Source organism: Mobula hypostoma, chromosome 3 (assembly GCF_963921235.1).
Source record: "Mobula hypostoma chromosome 3, sMobHyp1.1, whole genome shotgun sequence".
Taxonomy (NCBI): domain Eukaryota; kingdom Metazoa; phylum Chordata; class Chondrichthyes; order Myliobatiformes; family Myliobatidae; genus Mobula; species Mobula hypostoma.
In genome coordinates this window covers 109,627,943-109,645,658 of record NC_086099.1, presented here as the reverse complement: position 1 = coordinate 109,645,658, position 17,716 = coordinate 109,627,943, and positions in this window count along the sequence as shown.

Genomic DNA, 17,716 nt, shown 5'->3' with positions numbered 1-17,716 from the left:
AACTGCCTGTAAGGAGTTTGTACATTCTCCCTGTGAACTGCCTGTAAGGAGTTTGTACCATCTCCCTGTGAACTGCCTGTAAACAGTTTATACCATCTCCCTGTGAATTGCCTGTAAGGTGTTTATACTTTCCCTCTGTGAACAGCCAGTAATGAGTTTGTACCACCTCCCTGTGAATTTCCTGTAAGGAAATTGTACCATTTCCCTGTGAACTGCCTGTAAGGAGTCTGCACTATCTCCCTGTGAACTGCCTGTAATGAGTTTGTACCATCTCCCTGTGAACTGCCTGTAAGGAGTTTTTACCATCTCCCTGTGAACTGCCTGTAAGGAATTTGTACATTCTCACTGTTTACTGCCTGTAAGGAGTTTGTACCATCTCCCTGTGAAATGCCTGTAAGGTGTTTATACGTTCTCTCTGTGAACAGCCAGTAATGAGTTTGTACCATCTCCCTGTGAATTTCCTGTAAGGAAATTGTACCATTTCCCTGTGAACTGATTGTAAAGAGTTTTTACCGTCTCCCAGTGAACTGCCAGTAAGTAGTTTGTAGAATCTCCCTGTGAACTGCTTGTAATGAATTTGTACCGTCTCCCAGTGAACTGCCAGTAAGTAGTTTGTACGTTCTCTCTGTGAACTGCCTGTAAGGAGTTCATACCTTCTCTCTCTGAACAGCCTGTAAGCATTTGTACCATCTCCCTGTGAACTGCCTGTAAGTAATTTGTACCATCTCCCCGTGAACTGTCTTTAAGGAGATTGTACCATCTCCATGTGAACTGCCTGTAAGGTGTTTGTACATTCTGCCTGTGAACTGCCTGTAAGGAGATTGTAACATCCCCCTGTGAACTGCCTGTAAGGGGTTTGCACAATCTCATTGTGAACTGCCAGTAAAGAGTTTGTACGTTCTCCCTGTGAACTGCCTGTAAGGACTTTGTACCATCACCCTGTGAACAACCTGTAATCAGTTTGTACCAAATCCCTGTGCACTGCTTGTAAGGAGTTTATACCATCTCCCTGCGAACTGCCTGTAAGGAGTATGTACATCTCCTGGGAACTGCCTGAAAGGAGTTTGTACCATCTCCCTGTGAATTGCCTGTAAGGAGTTTGTATGTTCTCTGTGTGAAGTGCATGTAAGGAGATTGTACGTTCTCCCTGTGAACTGCCTGTAAGCAGATTGTACGTTCTCCCTGTAAACTGACCGTAAGCAGTTTATACCATGTGCCTGTGATCGACCAGTAAGGAGTTTGTACCATCTCCTGGTGACCTGCCTGTTTGGAGTTTGTATTATTCTCCTGTGAATTGCTTGTAAAGAGTTTGTACCATCTCCCTGTGAACTTCCTGTAAGGAGATTGTACCATCTGCCTGTGAACTCACTGTAAGGAGTTTGTACAATCTCCCTGTGAACTTCCTGTAATGAATTTGTACCTTCTCCCTGTGCACTGCCTGTAAGGAGTTCCTACCTTCTCCCCGTGAACTGCCTGTATGGAGTTTGCACAATCTCCCCATGAACTGTCTGTAAGGAGATTGTACCATCTCCATGTGAACTGCCTGTAAGGTCTTTGTACGTTCTCTCTGTGAACTGCCTGAAAGGAGAATGTACATTCTCCCTGTAAACTGACTGTAAGGAGTTTACACATTCTCTCTGTGAACAGCCAGTAAGGAGTTTGTACCATCTCCCTGTGAACTGCCTGTAAGGAGTTTGTACCATCTCCCTGTGAACTGCCTGTAAGGAGTTTGTACCATCTCCCTGTGAACTGCCTGTAAGGAGCTTCTACCATGTCCCTGTGAACTGCCTGTAAGGAATTTGTACCAACTCCCTCTGAACTGCCTGTAAGGAGTTTATACATTCTCCCTGTGAATTGCCTGTAAGGAGTTTGTACCATCTCCCTGTGAACTGCCTGTAAGGATTATGTACATCTCCTGTGAACTGCCTATAAGCAATTTGTACCATCTCCCTGTGAACTGCCTGTAAGGAGTTTGTATGTTCTCACTGTGAACTGCCTGTAAGGAGTTTGTACGTTCTCCCTGTGAACTGCCTGTAAGGATTTTGTACCATCTCCCTGTGAACTGCCTGTAAGGAGTTTGTACCATCTCCCTGTGAACTGCCTGTAAGGAGTTTATACAATCTCCCTGTGAACTGCCTGTAAGGAGTTTGTACCATCTCCTTGTGAACTGCCTGTAAGGAGTTTGTACCATCTCCCTGTGAACTGCCTGTAAGGAGTTTGTACCATCTCCCTGTGAACTGCCTGTAAGGAGTTTGTACCATCTCCCTGTGAACTGCCTGTAAGGAGTTTGTACCATCTCCCTGTGAACTGCCTGTAAGGAGTTTGTACATTCTCCCTGTGAACTGCCTGTAAGGAGTTTGTACCATCTCCCTGTGAACTGCCTGTAATGAATTTGTACCATCTCCCAGTGAACTGCCAGTAAGTAGTTTGTACGTTCTCTCTGTGAAATGCCTGTAAGGACGTTGTACCATCTCTCTGTGAACTGTCTGTAAGGAGTTAGTACCATCTCCCTGTGAACTGCCAGTAAGGAGTTTGTATGTTCTCCCTGTGAACTGCCTGTAAGGAGTTTGTACCATCTCCCTGTGAACTGCCTGTAAGGAGTTTGTAACATCTCCCTGTGAACTGCCTGTAAGGGGTTTGTACCATCCCCTTGTGAGCTGCATGTAAGGAGTTTGTACCATCTCCCTGTGAACTGCCTTTAAGGGGTCTGCACTATCTCCCTGTGAACTGCCTGTAAGGAGTTTGTACCATCTCCCTGCGAACTGCCTGTAAGAAATTTAGACCTTCTCCCTGTGAACTGCCTGTAAGGAGTTTATACATTCTCCCTGTGAACTGCCTGTAAGGAGATTGTATATTTTCCCTTTGAAAACCTATAAAAAGTTTGTACCATCTCCCTGTGAACTGCCTGTTAGAAGTTTGTACTATCTCTGTGTGAACTGCCTGTAAGGAGTTTGTACCATCTCCCTGTGAACTGCCTGTAAGGAGTTTGTACCATCTCCCTGTGAACTGCCTGTAAAGAGTTTGTACGTTCTCCCTCTGAACTGCCTGTAAAGAGTTTAAGTTTTCTCCCTGTGAACGGCCTTTAAGGAGTTTGTGCCATCTCCTTGTGAACTGCCTGTACGGACTTTGTTCCGTCTCCCTGTGAACTGCCTGTAATGAGTTTGTACCATCTCAATATGAATTGCCTGTAGGGTGTGTTTACGTTCTCCCTGTGAACTGCCTACAAGGAGATTCTACGTTCTGCCTGTGAACTGCCACTAAGGAGATTGTACGTTCTCTCTGTGAACTGCCTGTAAGGAGTTTCTATGTCCTCCCTGTCAACTGCCAGTAAGGATTCTGCTTCACCTCCCTGTGAACAGCCAGTTTGGAGCTTGTATCATCTCCCTGTGAACTGCCTGTAAGAAGTTCATACCATCTCTTGGTGAACTGCCTGTAAGGGGTTTGTACCATCCCCTTGTGAGCTGCCTGTAATCAGTTTGTACCATCTCCCTGCGAACTGCCTGTAAGGAGTCTGCACTATCTCCCTGTGAACTGCCTGTAAGGAGTTTGTACCATCTCCCTGTGAACTGCCTGTAAGAAATTTAGACCTTCTCCCTGTGAACTGCCTGTAAGTAATTTGTACGTTCTCCCTGTGAACTGCCTGTAATCAGTTTGTGCCAACTTCCTGTGAACTGCCTGTAAGGAGTTTGTACCATCTCGCTGTGAACTGCCTGAAAAAAATTTTATACCGTCTCCCTGTGAACTGCCGGTAAGGAGTTTGTGCGTTCTCCCTGTAAGCTACCTGTTCGGAGTTTGTACCATCTCCTTGTGAACAGCTTGTAAGTAGTTGCACAATCTCTCTGAAAAATGCCGGTAAGCAGTTTTTACGTTCTCCATGTGAACTAGCTGTAATCATTTTGTGCCAACTTCCTGTGAACTGCCTGTAAGGAGTTTGTACCATCTCGCTGTGAACTGCCTGAAAAAATTTTATACTGTCTCCCTGTGATCTGCCGGTAAGGAGTTTGTGCGTTCTCTCTGTAAGCTACCTGTTCGGAGTTTGTACCATCTCCTTGTGAACAGCTTGTAAGTAGTTGCACAATCTCTCTGAAAAATGCCGGTAAGCAGTTTTTACGTTCTCCATGTGAACTAGCTGTAATTAATTTGTATCAACTCTCTGTGAACTGCCTGTAAGGAGTTTGTACCATCTCCCTGTGAACTGACTGTTAGAAGTTTGTACTATTTCCGTGTGAACTGCCTGTAAGGAGTTTCTATAATCTCCCTGTGAACTGCCTGTAAGGAATTTGTACCATCTCCCTGTGAACTGCCTGTAAGGAGATTGTATCTTTTCCCTTTGAAAGGCCTATAATAAATTTGTACCATCTCCCTGTGAATTGACTGTTAGAAGTTTGTACTATCTCCGTGTGAACTGCCTGTAAGGAATTTGTACCAACTCCCTGTGAACTGCCTGTAAGGAGTTTATACATTCTCCCTGTGAACTGCCTGTAAGGAGTTTGTATGATTTCCCTTTGAACGGCCTGTAATAAGTTTGTATCATCTCCCTGTGAACTGCCTGTAAGGAGTTTGTACGGTCTCCATGTGAACTACTTGTAAGGTGATTCTACGTTCTCCCTGTGAACTGCCTGTAAGGAGTCTGCACTATCTCCCTGTGAACTGCCTGTAAGGTGTTTGTACCATCTCACTGTGAACTGCCTGTATGGAGTTTGTACCATCTCCCTGTGAACTGCCAGTAAGGAGTTTGTACCATCTCCCTGTGAATTGCCTGTAAGGAGTTTGTACTATCTCCCTGTGAACTGCCTGTAAGGAGTTTGTACCATCTCCCTGTGAACTGCCTGTAAGGAATTTGTACCAGCTCCCTGTGAACTGCCTGTAAGGAGTTTATACATTCTCCCTGTGAATTGCCTGTAGGGAGTTTGTATGATTACCCTTTGAACAGCCTATAATAAGTTTGTACCATCTCCCTGTGAGCTGCCTGTTAGAAGTTTCTACTATCTCCATGTGAACGGCCTGTAAGGAGTTTCTACCAAATCCTGTAAGGAATTTGTACCATCTCCCTGTGAACTGCCTGTAAAGAGTTTGTGCCATCTCCTTGTGAACTGCCTGTACGGACTTTGTTCCATCTCCCTGTGAACTGCCTGTAATGAGTTTACACCATCTCAATATGAATTGCCTGTAGGGTGTATTTACGTTCTCCCTGTGAACTGCCTACAAGGAGTTTCTACGTTCTGCCTGTGAACTGCCAGTAAGGAGTTTGTGAGCTCTCTCTGTGAACTGCCTGTAAGGAGTTTGTATGTCCTCCCTGTCAACTGCCTGTAGGATTTTGCACCATCTCCCTGTGAACTGCCTGGTTGGAGCTTGTACCATCTCCCTGTGAACTGCCTGTAAGGAGTTTGCACCATCTCCCTGTGATCTGCCTGTTTGGAGTTTGTACAATCTCCCTGTGAACTGCCTGTAAGGAGTTTATACCATCTCCTGGTGAACTGCCTGTTTGAAGTTTGTACCATCTCCCTGTAAACTGCCTGTAAGGAGTCTGCTCCATCTGCCTGCGAACTGCCTGTAAGAATTTTAGACCTTCTCCCTGTGAACTGCCTGTAAATAATTTGTACGTTCTCCCTGTGACTGCCTGTAATCGGTTTGTGCCAACTCCCTGTGAACTGCCTGTAAGGAGTTTGTACCATCTCGCTGTGAACTGCCTGAAAAAATTTTATACCGTCTCCCTGTGAACTGCCGGTAAGGAGTTTGTGCGTTCTCCCTGTGAGCTGCCTGTTCGGAGTTTGTACCATCTCCTTGTGAACAGCTTGTAAGTAGTTGCACAATCTCTCTGAAAAATGCCGGTAAGCAGTTTTTACGTTCTCCATGTGAACTAGCTGTAATTAATTTGTATCAACTCCCTGTGAACTGCCTGGAAGGAGTTTGTACATTCTCCCTGTGAACTGCCTGTAAGGAGTTTGTACCATCTCCCTGTGAACTGACTGTTAGAAGTTTGTACTATTTCCGTGTGAACTGCCTGTAAGGAGTTTCTATAATGTCCCTGTGAACTGCCTGTAAGGAATTTGTACCATCTCCCTGTGAACTGCCTGTAAGGAGATTGTATGTTTTCCCTTTGAAAGGTCTATAATAAGTTTGTACCATCTCCCTGTGAACTGCCTGTTAGAAGTTTGTACTATCTCTGTGTGAACAGCCTGTAAGGAGTTTGTACCATCTCCCTGTGAACTGCCTGTAAGGAGTTTATGCATTCTCCCTGTGAACTGCCTGTATGGAGATTGTATCTTTTCCCTTTGAAAGGCCTATAATAAATTTGTACCATCTCCGTGTGAACTGCCTGTAAGGAGTTTCTACCATCTCCCTGTAAGGAATTTGTACCATCTCCCTGTGAACTGCCTGTAAGGAGTTTGTACATTCTCCCTGTGAACTGCCTGTAAGGAGTTTGTACCATCTCCTGGTGAACTGCCTGTTTGAAATTTGTACCATCTCCCTATGAACTGCCTGTAAGGGGTTTGTACCATCCCCTTGTGAGCTGCCTGTAATCAGTTTGTACCATCTCCCTGCGAACTGCCTGTAAGAAGTCTGCACTATCTCCCTGTGAACTGCCTGTAAGGAGTTTGTACCATCTCCCTGCGAACTGCCTGTAAGAAATTTAGACATTCTCCCTGCGAAATGCCTGTAAGAAATTTAGACCTTCTCCCTGTGAACTGCCTGTAAGGAGTTTATACATTCTCCCTGTGAACTGCCTGTAAGGAGATTGTATATTTTCCCTTTGAAAACCTATAAAAAGTTTGTACCATCTCCCTGTGAACTGCCTGTTAGAAGTTTGTACTATCTCTGTGTGAACTGCCTGTAAGGAGTTTCTACCATCTCCCTGTAAGGAATTTGTACCATCTCCCTGTGAACTGCCTGTAAAGAGTTTGTACGTTCTCCCTCTGAACTGCCTGTAAAGAGTTTAAGTTTTCTCCCTGTGAACGGCCTTTAAGGAGTTTGTGCCATCTCCTTGTGAACTGCCTGTACGGACTTTGTTCCGTCTCCCTGTGAACTGCCTGTAATGAGTTTGTACCATCTCAATATGAATTGCCTGTAGGGTGTGTTTACGTTCTCCCTGTGAACTGCCTACAAGGAGATTCTACGTTCTGCCTGTGAACTGCCACTAAGGAGATTGTACGTTCTCTCTGTGAACTGCCTGTAAGTAGTTTGTATGTCCTCCCTGTCAACTGCCTGTATGGATTTTGCACCATCTCCCTGTGAACAGCCAGTTTGGAGTTTGTACCATCTCCCTGTGAACTGCCTGTAAGAAGTTTATACCATCTCCTGGTGAACTGCCTGTTTGAAGTTTGTACCATCTCCCTATGAACTGCCTGTAAGGGGTTTGTACCATCCCCTTGTGAGCTGCCTGTAATCAGTTTGTACCATCTCCCTGCGAACTGCCTGTAAGGAGTCTGCACTATCTCCCTGTGAACTGCCTGTAAGGAGTTTGTACCATCTCCCTGCGAACTGCCTGTAAGAAATTTAGACCTTCTCCCTGTGAACTGCCTGTAAGTAATTTGTACGTTCTCCCTGTGAATTGCCTGTAATCAGTTTGTGCCAACTTCCTGTGAACTGCCTGTAAGGAGTTTGTACCATCTCGCTGTGAACTGCCTGAAAAAAATTTTATACCGTCTCCCTGTGATCTGCCGGTAAGGAGTTTGTGCGTTCTCTCTGTAAGCTACCTGTTCGGAGTTTGTACCATCTCCTTGTGAACAGCTTGTAAGTAGTTGCACAATCTCTCTGAAAAATGCCGGTAAGCAGTTTTTACGTTCTCCATGTGAACTAGCTGTAATTAATTTGTATCAACTCCCTGTGAACTGCCTGTAAGGAGTTTGTACATTCTCCCTGTGAACTGCCTGATAAAATTTTATACCATCTCCCTGTGAACTGCCAGTAAGGAGTTTGTACCATCTCCCTGTAAGCTACCTGTTCGGAGTTTGTACCATCTCCTTGTGAACAGCTTGTAAGTAGTTGCACAATCTCCCTGTGAACTGCCTGTAAGGAGTTTGTACCATCTCACTGCGAACTGCCTGAATGGAGTTTGTATCAACTCTCTGTGAACTGCCTGTAAGGAGTTTGTACCATCTCCCTGTGAACTGACTGTTAGAAGTTTGTACTATTTCCGTGTGAACTGCCTGTAAGGAGTTTCTATAATGTCCCTGTGAACTGCCTGTAAGGAATTTGTACCATCTCCCTGTGAACTGCCTGTAAGGAGATTGTATGTTTTCCCTTTGAAAGGTCTACAATAAGTTTGTACCATCTCCCTGTGAACTGCCTGTTAGAAGTTTGTACTATCTCTGTGTGAACAGCCTGTAAGGAGTTTGTACCATCTCCCTGTGAACTGCCTGTAAGGAGTTTATGCATTCTCCCTGTGAACTGCCTGTATGGAGATTGTATCTTTTCCCTTTGAAAGGCCTATAATAAATTTGTACCATCTCCGTGTGAACTGCCTGTAAGGAGTTTCTACCATCTCCCTGTAAGGAATTTGTACCATCTCCCTGTGAACTGCCTGTAAGGAGTTTATACATTCTCCCTGTGAACAGCCTGTAAGGAGTTTGTATGATTTCCCTTTGAACGGCCTGTAATAAGTTTGTATCATCTCCCAGTGAACCGCCTGTAAGGAGTTTGTACGTTCTCCATGTGAACTGCCTGTAAGGAGTTTGTACCATCTACCTGTGAACAGCCTGTGAGGAGTTTGTACGTTCTCCCTGTGAACTACTTGTAAGGTGATTCTACGTTCTCCCTGTGAACTGCCTGTAAGGAGTTTGTACATTTTCCCTGTGAGCTGTCTGTATGGAGTTTGTACCATCTCCCTGTGAACTGCCTGTAAGGAGTTTGTACCATCTCCCTGTGAACTGCCTGTAAGGAGTTTGTACCATCTCCCTGCGAACTGCCTGTATGGAGTTTGTACCATCTCCCTGTGAACTGCCAGTAAGGAGTTTGTACCATCTCCCTGTGAATTGAATGTTAGAAGTTTGTACTATCTCTGTGTGAACAGCCTGTAAGGAGTTTGTACCATCTCCTTGTGAACAGCCTGAAAGTAGGTGCACAATCTCTCTGTAAAATGCCGGTAAGCAGTTTTTACGTTCTCCATGTGAACTAGCTGTAATCAATTTGTACCAACTCCCTGTGAACTGCCTGTAAGGAGTTTATACATTCCTGCCTGTGAACTGCCTGTAAGGAGTTTGTACCATCTCCCTGTGAACTGCCTGTAAGGAGATTGTATGTTTTCCCTGTGAGCTGTCTGTATGGAGTTTGTACCATCTCCCTGTGAACTGCCTTTAAGGAGTCTGCACTATCTCCCTGTGAACTGCCTGTAAGGAGTTTGTACCATCTCACTGCGAACTGCCTGTATGGAGTTTGTACCATCTCCCTGTGAACTGCCTGTAAGGAGTGATTGAATCCTGTATGTTTTCCCTGTGAAAGGCCTATAATAAGTTTGTACCATCTCCCTGTGAACTGCCAGTTAGAAGTTTGTACTATCTCTGTGTGAACTGCCTGTAAGGAGTTTGTACCATCTCCCTGTGAACTGCCTGTAAGGAGTTTATGCATTCTCCCTGTGAACTGCCTGTATGGAGATTGTATCTTTTCCCTTTGAAAGGCCTATAATAAATTTGTACCATCTCCGTGTGAACTGCCTGTAAGGAGTTTCTACCATCTCCCTGTAAGGAATTTGTACCATCTCCCTGTGAACTGCCTGTAAGGAGTTTATACATTCTCCCTGTGAGCTGTCTGTATGGAGTTTGTACCATCTCCCTGTGAACTGCCTGTAAGGAGTTTGTATCATCTCCCAGTGAACTGCCTGTAAGGAGTTTGTACGATCTCCCTGTGAACTGCCTGTAAGGAGTTTGTACCATCTCCCTGTGAACTGCCTGTAAGGAGTTTGTACCATCTCCCTGTGAACTGCCTGTAAGGAGTTTGTACGTTCTCCCTGTGAACTGCCTGTAAGGAGTTTGTACCATCTCCCTGTGAACTGCCTGTAAGGAGTTTGTACCATCTCCCTGTGAACTGCCTGTAAGGAGTTTGTACCATCTCCCTGTGAACTGCCTGTTAGAAGTTTGTACTATCTCCCTGTGAACTGCCTGTAAGGAGTTTGTACCATGTCCCTGTGAACTGCCTGTAAGGAATTTGTACCAACTCCCTGTGAACTGCCTGTAAGGAGTTTGTACATTCTCCCTGTGAATTGCCTGTAAGGAGTTTGTATGATCTCCCTTTGAACTGCCTGTAAAAAGTTTGTACGATCTCCCTGTGAACTGCCTGTTAGAAGTTTGTACTATCTCCGTGTGAACTGCCTGTAAGGAGTTTCTACCATCTGCCTGTAAGCAGTTTTTACCATCTCCCTGTGAACTGCCTGTAAGGAGTTTGTACCATCTCCCTGTGAACTGCCTGTAAGGAGTTTGTACATTTTCCCTGTGAGCTGTCTGTATGGAGTTTGTACCATCTCCCTGTGAACTGCCTTTAAGGAGTCTGCACTATCTCCCTGTGAACTGCCTGTAAGGAGTTTGTACCATCTCACTGTGAACTGCCTGTAAGGAGTTTGTACCAACTCCCTGTGAACTGCCTGTAAGGAGTTTATACATTCTCCCTGTGAATTGCCTGTAAGGAGTTTGTATGATTTCCCTTTGAACAGCCTATAATAAGTTTGTACCATCTCCCTGTGAACTGCCTGTTAGAAGTTTGTACTATCTCTGTGTGAACAGCCTGTAAGGAGTTTGTACCATCTCCCTGTGAACTGCCTGTAAGGAGTTTATGCATTCTCCCTGTGAACTGCCTGTAAGGAGATTGTATCTTTTCCCTTTGAAAGGCCTATAATAAATTTGTACCGTCTCCGTGTGAACTGCCTGTAAGGAGCTTCTACCATGTCCCTGTGAACTGCCTGTAAGGAATTTGTACCAACTCCCTGTGAACTGCCTGTAAGGAGTTTATACATTCTCCCTGTGAATTGCCTGTAAGGAGTTTGTATGTTTTCCCTTTGAACAGCCTATAATAAGTTTGTACCATCTCCCTGTGAACTGCCTGTAAGGAGTTTCTACCATCTCCCTGTGAACTGCCTGTAAGGAGTTTGTACCATCTCCCTGTGAATTGAATGTTAGAAGTTTGTACTATCTCCCTGTGAACAGCCTGTAAGGAGATTGTATCTTTTCCCTTTGAAAGGCCTATAATAAATTTGTACCATCTCCGTGTGAACTGCCTGTAAGGAGTTTCTACTATCTCCCTGTAAGGAATTTGTACCATCTCCCTGTGAACAGCCTGTAAGGTGTTTCTACCATCTCCCTGTAAGGAATTTGTACCATCTCCCTGTGAACTGCCTGTAAGGAGTTTATACATTCTCCCTGTGAACAGCCTGTAAGGAGTTTGTATGTTTTCCCTTTGAACGGCCTGTAATAAGTTTGTACCATCTCCCTGTGAACTGCCTGTAAGGAGTTTATACATTCTCCCTGTGAACAGCCTGTAAGGAGTTTGTATGTTTTCCCTTTGAACGGCCTGTAATAAGTTTGTATCATCTCCCTGTGAACTGCCTGTAAGGAGTTTGTACCATCTCCCTGTGAACTGCCAGAAAGGGTGTTTGTACGTTTTGCCTGTGAAATGCCTGTAAAGAGTTAATATGTTCTCCCTGTGAACTGCCTGTATGGTGTTTGTGACATCTCTCTGTGAACGGCCTGCAAGGAGTTTGTACGTTCTCCCTCTGTACAGCCCGTTAGGAATTTTTACGTTCTCCCAGTGAACTGCCTGTAAGGAGTTTGTACGTTCTCCATGTGAACTGCCTGTAAGGAGTTTGTACCATCTCCCTGTGAACTGCCTGTAAGGAGTTTGTACCATCTCCCTGTGAACTGCCTGTAAGGTGTTTGTACGTTCTCCCTGTGAACTGCCTGTAAGGAGTTTGTACATTTTCCCTGTGAGCTGCCTGTATGGAGTTTGTACCATCTCCCTGTGAACTGCCTGTAAGGAGTTTGTACCATCTCACTGCGAACTGCCTGTATGGAGTTTGTACCATCTCCCTGTGAACTGCCAGTAAGGAGTTTGTACCATCTCCCTGTGAACTGCCTGATAAAATTTTATACCATCTCCCTGTGAACTGCTGGTAAGGAGTTTGTGCATTCTCCCTATGAGCTGCCTGTTCGGAGTTTGTAACATCTCCTTGTGAACAGCTTGTAAGTAGTTGCACAATCTCTCTGAAAACTGCCTGTAAGCAGTTTTTACGTTCTCTATGTGAACTGGCTGTAATCAATTTGTACCAACTCCCTGTGAACTGCCTGAAAGGAGTTTGTACATTCTCCCTGTGAACTGCCTGTAAGGAGTTTGTACCATCTCCCTGTGAATTGACTGTTAGAAGTTTGTACTATCTCCGTGTGAACTGCCTGTAAGGAATTTGTACCAACTCCCTGTGAACTGCCTGTAAGGAGTTTGTACCATCTCCCTGTGAACTGCCTGTAAGGAGTTTGTATGATTTCCCTTTGAACAGCCTATAATAAGTTTGTACCATCTCCCTGTGAACTGCCTGTTAGAAGTTTGTACTATCTCTGTGTGAACAGCCTGTAAGGTGTTTGTACCATCTCCCTGTGAACTGCCTGTGAGGAGTTTATACATTCTCCCTGTGAACTGCCTGTATGGAGATTGTATGTTTTCCCTTTGAAAGGCCTATAATAAATTTGTACCATCTCCCTGTGAACTGCCTGTTAGAAGTTTGTACTATCTCCGTGTGAACTGCCTGTAAGGAGTTTCTACCATCTCCCTGTAAGGAATTTATACCATCTCCCTGTGAACTGCCTGTAAGGAGTTTATACATTCTCCCTGTGAACTGCCTGTAAGGAGTTTATACATTCTCCCTGTGAACTGCCTATAAGGAGTTTGTACATTCTTCCTCTGAACTGCGTTTAAGGAGTTTATAAGTTGTCCCTGTGAACTGCCTGAATGGAGTTTGTACAATCTCTCTGTGAAATGCCTGTAAGGAGTTTGTACCACCTCCCTCTGTACAGCCCGTAAGGAATTTTTACGTTCTCCCAGTGAACTGCCTGTAAGGAGTTTGTACGTTCTCCATGTGAACTGCCTGTAAGGAGTTTGTACCATCTCCCTGTAAACTACCTGTAAGGAGTTTGTACCATCTCTCTGTGAACTGCCAGAAAGGGTGTTTGTACGTTCTCCATGTGTGCTGCCTGTAATCAGTTTGTACCAACTCCCTGTGAACTGCCTGTAAGGAACTTGTACAATCTCCATGTGAACAACATGCAAGGGTTTTGAACATTCTACCTGTGAACTGCCTGTAAGGAGTTTGTACCATCTCAGTGTGAACAGCCGGTAAGGAGTTTGTACATTCCTCCTGCGAACTGCCTGTAAGCAGTTTTTACCATCTCCCTGTGAACTGCCTGAAAGGAGTTTGTATGTTCTCACTGTGAGCTGCCTGGAAGGAGTTTGTACCATCTCCCTGTGAATTGACTGTTAGAAGTTTGTACTATCTCCGTGTGAACTGCCTGTAAGGAATTTGTACCAACTCCCTGTGAACTGCCTGTAAGGAGTTTATACATTCTCCCTGTGAACTGCCTGTATGGAGATTGTATGTTTTCCCTTTGAAAGGCCTATAATAAATTTGTACCATCTCCCTGTGAACTGCCTGTTAGAAGTTTGTACTATCTCCGTGTGAACTGCCTGTAAGGAGTTTCTCCATCTCCCTGTAAGGAATTTATACCATCTCCCTGTGAACTGCCTGTAAGGAGTTTATACATTCTCCCTGTGAACTGCCTGTAAGGAGTTTGTACATTCTCCCTGTGAACTGCCTGTAAGGAGTTTGTACATTCTTCCTCTGAACTGCGTTTAAGGAGTTTATAAGTTGTCCCTGTGAACTGCCTGAATGGAGTTTGTACAATCTCTCTGTGAAATGCCTGTAAGGAGTTTGTACCACCTCCCTCTGTACAGCCCGTAAGGAATTTTTACGTTCTCCCAGTGAACTGCCTGTAAGGAGTTTGTACGTTCTCCATGTGAACTGCCTGTAAGGAGTTTGTACCATCTACCTGTAAACTGCCTGTAAGGAGTTTGTACCATCTCTCTGTGAACCGCCAGAAAGGGTGTTTGTACCTTCTCCATGTGAGCTGCCTGTAATCAGTTTGTACCATCTCCCTGTGAACTGCCTGTAAGGAACTTGTACAATCTCCCTGTGAACAACCTGCAAGGGCTTTGAACATTCTACCTGTGAACTGCCTGTAAGGAGTTTGTACCATCTAAGTGTGAACAGCCGGTAAGGAGTTTGTACATTCCTCCTGCGAACTGCCTGTAAGCAGTTTTTACCATCTCCCTGTGAACTGCCTGTAAGGAGTTTGTATGTTCTCCCTGTGAACTGCCTGTAAGGAGTTTGTACCATCTCCCTGTGAACTGCCTGTAAGGAGTTTGTACCATCTCCCTGTGAACTGCCTGTTAGGAGTTTGTACCATTTCCCTGTGAACTGCCTGTAAGGAGTTTGTACATTCTCCCTGTGAACTGCCTGTAAGGAGATTGTATGTTCTCCCTGTGAACTGCCTATAATAAGTTTGTACCATCTCCCTGTGAACTGCCTGATAAAATTTTATACCATCTCCCTGTGAACTGCCTGTAAGGAGTTTGTACCATCTCCCTGTGAACTGCCTGTTTGAAGTTTGTACCATCTCCCTGTGAACTGCCTGTAAGGAGTTTGTACCATCTCCCTGTGAACTGCCTGTGAGAAGTTTATACATTCTCCCTGTGAACTGCCTGTATGGAGATTGTATGTTTTCCCTTTGAAAGGCCTATAATAAATTTGTACCATCTCCCTGTGAACTGCCTGTTAGAAGTTTGTACTATCTCCGTGTGAACTGCCTGTAAGGAGTTTCTCCATCTCCCTGTAAGGAATTTATACCATCTCCCTGTGAACTGCCTGTAAGGAGTTTATACATTCTCCCTGTGAACTGCCTGTAAGGAGTTTATACATTCTCCCTGTGAACTGCCTATAAGGAGTTTGTACATTCTTCCTCTGAACTGCGTTTAAGGAGTTTATAAGTTGTCCCTGTGAACTGCCTGAATGGAGTTTGTACAATCTCTCTGTGAAATGCCTGTAAGGAGTTTGTACCACCTCCCTCTGTACAGCCCGTAAGGAATTTTTACGTTCTCCCAGTGAACTGCCTGTAAGGAGTTTGTACGTTCTCCATGTGAACTGCCTGTAAGGAGTTTGTACCATCTACCTGTGAACGGCGTGTAAAGAGTTTGTACGTTCTCCCTTTGAACTGCCTGTAATGAGTTTGTACCATCTCCCTGTAAACTGCCTGTAAGGAGTTTGTACCATCTCTCTGTGAACCGCCAGAAAGGGTGTTTGTACGTTCTCCATGTGAGCTGCCTGTAATCAGTTTGTACCAACTCCCTGTGAACTGCCTGTAAGGAACTTGTACAATCTCCATGTGAACAACCTGCAAGGGCTTTGAACATTCTACCTGTGAACTGCCTGTAAGGAGTTTGTACCATCTAAGTGTGAACAGCCGGTAAGGAGTTTGTACATTCCTCCTGCGAACTGCCTGTAAGCAGTTTTTACCATCTCCCTGTGAACTGCCTGAAAGGAGTTTGTATGTTCTCACTGTGAGCTGCCTGGAAGGAGTTTGTACCATATCCCTGTGAACTGCCTGCAAGCAGTTTGTATAATTTCATTGTGAACTGTCGGTAAGGAGATTGTACTATCTCTCTGCGAACTGCCTGTATGGTTTTTGTGCCATCTCTCTGTGAACTGCCAGTAATGTGCTTGTACATTTTCCCTGTGAACTGTCTGTAAAGAGTTTGTACGTTCTCCCTCTGAACTGCCTGTAAAGAGATTATTTGTTCTCCCTGTGAACTGCCTGTAAGGAGTTTGTACCATCTCCTTGTGAACTGCCTGTACGGAGTTTGTTCCGTCTCCCTGTGAACTGCCTGTAATGAGCTTGTAACATCTCAATGTGAATTGCCTGTAGGGTGTGTTTATGTTCTCCCTGTGAACTGCCTATAAGAAGTTTCTACGTTCTGCCTGTGAACTGCCAGTAAAGATTTTGTACGCTCTCTCTGTGAACTGCCTGTAAGGATTTGTATGTCCTCCCTGTCAACTGCCTGTAAGGATTTTGCACCATCTCCCTGTGAACAGCCAGTTTGGAGTTTGTACCATCTCCCTGTCACATGCCTGTGAGAAGTTTATACGATCTCCTGGTGAACTGCCTGTTTGAAGTTTGTACCATCTCCCTGTGAACTGCCAGTAAGGAGTTTGTACCATCTCCCTATGAACTGCCTGTAAGGAGTTGTAACATCTCCCTGTGAAATGCCGGTAAGGAGTTTGTACATTCTCCTTGTGATCTGCCTGTAAGGAGTTTGTACCACCTCCCTCTGAACTGCCTGTAAGGGGTTTGTACCATCTCCCTGTGAACTGCCTGTAAGGAGTTTGTAACTTCTCCCAGTGAACTGCCTGTAAGGAGTTTGTACCATCACTATGTGAACTGCCAGTAAGGTGTTTGTACGTTCTACCTCTGTACTGCCAGTAATGAGTTTGTATGTTCTCCCTCTGAACTGCCTGTAAGGAGGTTATAAGTTCTCCCTGTCAAGTGCCTCTATGGTTTTTCTACCATCTCTCTGTGAACTGCCTGTAAGGAGTTTGTACCACCTCCCTGTGTTCTGTCTGTAAGGAGTTTTTATGTTCTCCCAGTGAACTGCCTGGAAGGAGTTTGTACCATCTCCCTGTGAACTGCCTGTAAGGAATTTCTACATTCTCACTCATAACAGCCTGGAGGGAGTTTGTACCATCTCCCTGTGAACTGCCTGTGAGAAGTTTATACATTCTCCCTGTGAACTGCCTGTATGGAGATTGTATGTTTTCCCTTTGAAAGGCCTATAATAAATTTGTACCATCTCCCTGTGAACTGCCTGAAAGGAGTTTGTATGTGTTCACTGTGAACTGTCTGTAAAGAGTTTGTACGTTCTCCCTCTGAACTGCCTGTAAAGAGATTATTTGTTCTCCCTGTGAACTGCCTGTAATGAGCTTGTAACATCTCAATGTGAATTGCCTGTAGGGTGTGTTTACGTTCTCCCTGTGAACTGCCTATAAGGAGTTTCTACGTTCTGCCTGTGAACTGCCAGTAAGGAGTTTGTACGCTCTCTCTGTGAACTGCCTGTAAGGAGTTTGTATGTCCTCCCTGTCAACTGCCTGTAAGGATTTTGCACCATCTCCCTGTGAACAGCCAGTTTGGAGTTTGTACCATCTCCCTGTCACATGCCTGTGAGAAGTTTATACCATCTCCTTGTGAACTGCCTGTTTGAAGTTTGTACCATCTCCCTGTGAACTGCCAGTAAGGAGTTTGTACCATCTCCCTATGAACTGCCTGTAAGGAGTTGTAACATCTCCCTGTGAAATGCCTGTAAGGAGTTTGTACATTCTCCTTGTGATCTGCCTGTAAGGATTTTGTACCATCTCCCTGCGAACTGCCTGTAAGGAGTTTGTACCATCTCCCTGTGAACTGTCTGTAAAGAGTTTGTACGTTCTCCCTCTGAATTGCCTGTAAAGAGATTATTTGTTCTCCCTCAGAACTGCCTGTAAGGGGTTTGTACCATCTCCCTGTGAACTGCCTGTAAGGAGTTTGTACCATCACTATGTGAACTGCCAGTAAGGTGTTTGTACGTTCTACCTCTGAACTGCCAGTAATGAGTTTGTATGTTCTCCCTCTGAACTGCCTGTAAGGAGGTTATAAGTTCT